Source organism: Stegodyphus dumicola, chromosome 1 (assembly GCF_044657685.1).
Source record: "Stegodyphus dumicola isolate Sdum_Otavi_A_Nest chromosome 1, ASM4465768v1".
Taxonomy (NCBI): domain Eukaryota; kingdom Metazoa; phylum Arthropoda; class Arachnida; order Araneae; family Eresidae; genus Stegodyphus; species Stegodyphus dumicola.
Window position 1 is genome coordinate 179,319,192 of NC_140768.1, and position 6,158 is coordinate 179,325,349.

The following is a 6,158-nucleotide window of genomic DNA, read 5'->3' on the forward strand; positions in this document are numbered from 1 at the left end:
TTTTTACTCAGGGAAATAATCCTGCAAAAACGTCTTATGCCTCTTACTTATGAAACTTTTATGCTTGTGCTTTGATTTTTTTCAGCTGTTATATGTTTAACAAATGTACTAGAAAGAATCCAACATCACATGAATTCAACTTTACATGACACTATCTAATGAAACTGATAGCATTCTAATTCCACTAAAAGAGTTCTAGTAGCTCAAAACATCAAGATCGATAACTTAACTCTTCATATTCGTCTTCTGTTATATCTTCAGGAACAACATTGAATTCTGGTTCAGCTTCACCATCATTGTTATTCTGATCCATAAATAAATAATCCTCTTCTATTCCATGTAGATTTATTAACCGGTATAGTGATTAGCATCGCTGACTGCTGTGCGAAAAGGCCCGTGTTCAATCCCGGAGAAGGCACAGATGTTTGTAAATGGATAGTGTCTGTGCGGCATGGGGGCATTCTAAATATGCGGCGAGCCGAAAGTCCTCTCGAGAGGCTGATGGTAGAGGAAGAGGAGTGGGAGACCCTTCACCGGGGTGCTCTCAAATATTGGGGGCGGAACTGAGTTAAATCTTACTGCCACCTGTAAGGTGCTCAAGGCTGTTGCCAACGACAATACTTGCGTAACTTGCGCTCCTTGCCATGAAGAATTCGTGGGCTTGGCTTGGCTATAGGTCATACATGTGAACACTAACAACAGCAGAAATACTGCATTGTTAAATGATTTTCGAATTTAGTCGTATTTAATCTCATTCCATGTTTTTATTAGCCACTCTAATTTTAGACTGACATGACGCATTTGCCTTCTTTTGTAAGGCTTTAATTATCCTGGAATAACAGTCATGTCTGTATGACTTTTTAAACAATTTCTTCGTATTTTCCGTTACATGGGATTTGAACGTATCCCAAACTAACACACTTTCTGGGTTCTTTAAGGCAACAAGACGCTTTTGGCAAACATTTCTTAGCCACAATTTCACACTGTGTTCTTTCGTCCATCCTTTCTTGTGAACATGAACGAAAACACGATTTGGGAAATTACATTTTGGTACTGTCTTTCTTTTAAAAATAACCATGGGTTTTAATTGTTTACTATCCGCTAAGCGGAAAAGCGCTACGGCCAGGTGACTTTTTTTTCAACCTGCTATTTTATATAAACCACTTTTGTGCCTTTCATATCCAATCGCATACATACTATTCCCCTTATCGTTCTTCAGTTCAGTGTACCATTGCTAGAAAGCCTAGTTAAATCTTCGAATGAATGACTTCAAAAAATAAGAGTACTGCACATGTTTCTTCGTAAAGGAAAGAGTGCGCGTTATACGGCGAATATACCTAATTTTTTTTTAATGTAGTTTGAAATTGTAGTTGCGCATTATGCACCGGTGCGCGTAATACGCCAGAATGTATGGTATTTATAATTTTAACGTTACTTTTGTACCTTACATTTTGTAAAGAACTGCATTAAAAAATCGGTACTTTGGTATTAACCCATTGACCATTTTCGCCAAAAGGTAGCTCCTGAGCCAATAACTGCAAATAACTGTGTATTGTGGGGTTTGGAAAAATGGAGAATCAAGAAACACCGTGGAACTACCCGAAAACACTTGGATTCGTATTTAAACGAATTTATGTGCGGAGATTGCGCAAGTATAATGACTTGTTTGTATGAACTTTAAAAGCTATGAAGAATTTTTGACCGCCAAATCATTTATACTAAAATATAGTGTTAGATTCAAGAATATTTTAACGTGTAGTTATAAAAAAAATACAGCTTTTTACTCTGTTTTGATTCTTTTTATTATACTTTTTTATTGCGCATTATTACACTTACATTTTTTGTTATTATTATTTTATAAATTTAATGTGTTTAGAATGTTTATTTTGGAAATTGCTTTTCATTGTGATGGCACCAAAGGATTTGCGCATTTTCGCGAGCGTTTACAGGTCGACGGGATAATCCCAAGGTACCAAAAAATCTTTTAAACTTATATTCTTTTCAGTAAAAATATATCTGTTATTAACTATCCAATTATTACCTTAGCCCACGCCATAAAGAAAATGCCAAATATTACTTCCGCAGTCAATTCACAATTTCACAACAGAATAACATATTTGAATTTACAATAAAAGAACACGAACTGAAACATAACAAATTAAATAGTAGCGAAATTTAATAACTGTCTTTAATATTTAAAGATAACTCATATTTAAAGATAAACGAAATTTTAAACTGTCTTTCATATTTAAAGATAAACGAAATTTTAAACTGTCTTTCATATTTAAAGATAAACGAAAGCTTAACGATTGATAAAATATGAGTTATCGTTTAAATCTTTCCACTAACGTTAAATTACTTGAATTCATGGAGCGTTTATGGCCCATAATGCATTTGGCTGATAAGGCTTAAAAATACAGAAATTGAAAAGAAGGAATTCATTAGAGGATATAGGTAATTGTCCGCGAGGACTACATCCCCACGGGCTTGGAGAAACACAGTTTCCTTTATCACAGCAAATCGCTTAAACCTACTGACTAAAAACGGACAATGCTCCTGATAAGCTCCAGAAAGAAACTCCAATCCTCTACTTTTGTTTGTTTCTTCTAGGCTTGGCAGGGGGCGTGCGCTGCTGAACGGAGAGAAAAAATACTCCACGGAGGCTTTTAAAGGGTGGCGGCGGGCGGCTAAAAGCAAAATTCTGTCAGTATAATAGAAAAGCCTTAAACCCCCGAGGAGTTTCCTCTTCATAAATCATTCCAAGAATGGACAAAAGACTTTACCCACCCAAAAAGAAGATTTGAGTCTGTTTCCGTGACTCACTTTTCAGGTTTTAGCGAAACCAAGCTGAGGGTTCGTTTCTCTGCGACTATATTACGATTCTGGAAAGAAGTTTACGATGTTTTAGGCACGCTACCTGATAGGGGTACCCTTCTATTTCGAATATGCTGAGGACCGCTGTTTAAGAAGTATATACTCACTGGCTTTCACTGCGGCCTTTTTGTTGCTGGGAAAGTTATAGCCAATGAAAAAGAGACGCTACCAATCTAGTGTAAGCGGAATGGAAAAGTAGACATTGCGCTTATTTAAAGAACTCTGAGACGATTCATTGGCGTCGGTAATATAGCTAACAGGAGAATGAATTTAGTAATTTTTAGAAGTTAAATATTTCAATTAAATATTAAACAATGCTTAAGATCTCAAACCAAATTATTGCGCAATGTCTAATGTATTTGGTCATTCCAAAGTGAAAAACAGAAGTGTTTAATCTTTATTTATTTATTTTTGTTGTTGTTGTTCGCATTAGATGTGTATATAGTTAACATGTTTCATAAAAAAAAGAACATTTGACAAAAATATTTATTCATGAGATGTGAATAAGTATAAGTACCATTTCATCTTTCAAATGATCTTTTTTTTTACTGCTTATACAATTTTAAACATATTTTAAACAGTATATAATATTGTTTAATATAATTTTCAAATTTTACGGATCTTTTTCTGTTCCCTATTTTCTTGAAAAGTTCAGGGATTCTTTTTATATTGGAATGAAACTGCTCACATTACATGTCCCTGAATGAAATTGAGTAATCAGCAAGAAAGCATGAAAATTTGCTTGCAAGAAAATCTGGAATCAGCCTATTCCTCATATTGCACCATTGGTTTCGCACAACAGAAAACATTCATTTAATAGCTCATTGTCTGTTCTTTTACTTTTTCATCATATTCATTATGATCCTACAATTCTCTTTTGGAATTCCTTTATGTGCTATATAATTTCCAAGCTAGAATTCTACAACTTTCAAAGATTGAGATTGATTATTCCCCGATCTAAAATACAATGTCCACTTGTCATGAACCAACTTGTTCTTCACAAGCTTTTGAAGGTCGTAAAAATCATTAAAACATTTAGAATCATTAATATTTACCTCTTTAGATACAATATACTACATGACAAACTGAAAGTTGTTTTGTAGTATGTAATGAATGATCTAAATTCTTATAAGTTCTTTCTTAAACAATCTAAACCATATTTTTAATTAATTAAGACATGAAGAGTAAAGTTCTGCAGTTTTCTTCTAGAAATTTCCTCTATCTTCTCCATAACCTCTTTCATCCATAACCTTTTTTAGCTTTAAAGATATAACTTGCAAATTAATAAATTTTCAAACTAGATTTTGAATTGATTATTATTAACTGCATCTCAAACAGAGATGGCATTTCTATTGTGACATTTGTGACATACCCATAAAGGAATGGAGAAATAACATGCATATTTCAGAGAAATTATTTAAAAAAAAAATTGGTACTTTTCCGTTTCGCCCGCGCAAATCTCGCCAAGCAGACTTTATTGGCGACAACATACAGTATAGACATAAAAAAACGTTAACAAATGTTAGTTATAAGAATTTTTTATTTTGAAGGCATAAACATTTTAATATCATTTAAAATTTTGTAAAAATCCAGTAAATAAAGACAATAAATTTGTAAAAAGACATTAATTGAAGAAATTACCATGCTTTCATGGTTCAACAACCTGATTCGCCGGTTCATATCCCGGAACTCCAAGTGATCTCATCTCACGTAAACTACGCTACAAAAATCTAATTTTCTCAGTAATTATATACATTAATTTCAAGTTATATCTTAATTTGAATACAAAAATATTCTATATATAGCTAATCGTACGAAATAAAAAAGAATTATTTTATTTCGTACGAATAGTTTACTCAAATTATGTAAAACCGCAGTGCTTTACTTCGGTAGTGTATTCTCATTAGAATTGACTAAGTTAACCCTTAACTTTGCCTTTTCCATATTTTCGCCTTAGGGTGAGTGGTCTGATTGTATGCTATTTGACTTAATTACCACGAATGGCGTGAGGGCATAAAACTGTACCTATCTGGTAAAAATTCTATGTAATAGTATGCCAGTATTAACAGAAATAATCTGATAAGAATTGGCTGCAACTTGTTTTGAAAATGAGGTGTAAAAGGTTACCAGCGAGGATATTACCGTTTGGCATCAGTTGTGCATTATTGGCGACTTTATCGCCTGCTCCGGCAAAACGGAAAAGTATCCAAAAAATTGTAATCGTAATATTTGGTTTGGACTGAGACCCTCCCCCCCCGACCGAAAAAATTATTTCAGTGTTCTAAGCATTTCAATCAATTTTCCGACTTGCAAGCAACTAGTTGCAGACTGAAATAAGAGCTGCATATATATATATTACATGCTTATGAATTTGCAGAAATTATTCATTGACTCAGTTCTCATTATGCATGTTGATAAACAGTTATAAATTGTCGAATTTTTGGCCTATACCTGAATACTAAGTTAATCCATACGATGCTTTCGTCTGCGTTCCCCATTTGCCCAAGCAAAATATTGTATCCATAAATGAAATATATTTACTACAAGATGCTTACTTCAATACATACACTACAAGAACAAAATTCTAGCAATTATGTTCGTTATAATCTCAACTACCTGTCGTAAAATAACAGAAATAACGCTGCTTCAGTCTTGAGACGAGTATTTTTCGTGCTATTTCAAAGTTAGAAAATGCTTTTCCATAAGCATTTGTTTGTAAGTGTATTGGTACCTCATATGATGGACTACTGATGTCATTTCAGCCGATCAAACTTGATTCTGTTTGCCATAAGTAAACTTCTTATCTTACGTCAGCTACGTTCCCCTCAGACATTCTTCTACGATTCTGCAGGCTCCATGTGAGCTTCTAAATCCAATATTCTTTGTTCGTCACAAGACGGAAATTTTGGGGTTACTTACAACGTATACCACCTAAAATTTGTTTCGAACCTTTAAAAAAGTCCTATATTTCCTTTTATGTTCATCTGAAGATTTGCATTTGGTTAAGTTCATCTGAAGATTTGCATTTGGTTAAGTTCATCTGAAAATTTGCATTTGGTTTTAGACATTTTCAAATGCAAAGTAAACAATTTTACTCTAACTTAATTTACGAAGCTTACTAATCTCTTTAACTTTACACCTTCATTGCACACCCATAACATCTCATGATTATGTGGCGAGCCTTGACGTCACTTCTGACGTCAATTTTCGGTATACTGACGTTATTGCTGAGCAAATTTTAAGTATCCCTTTCACTCACAGTGTTAGCAGAAAACTGCCTTCTG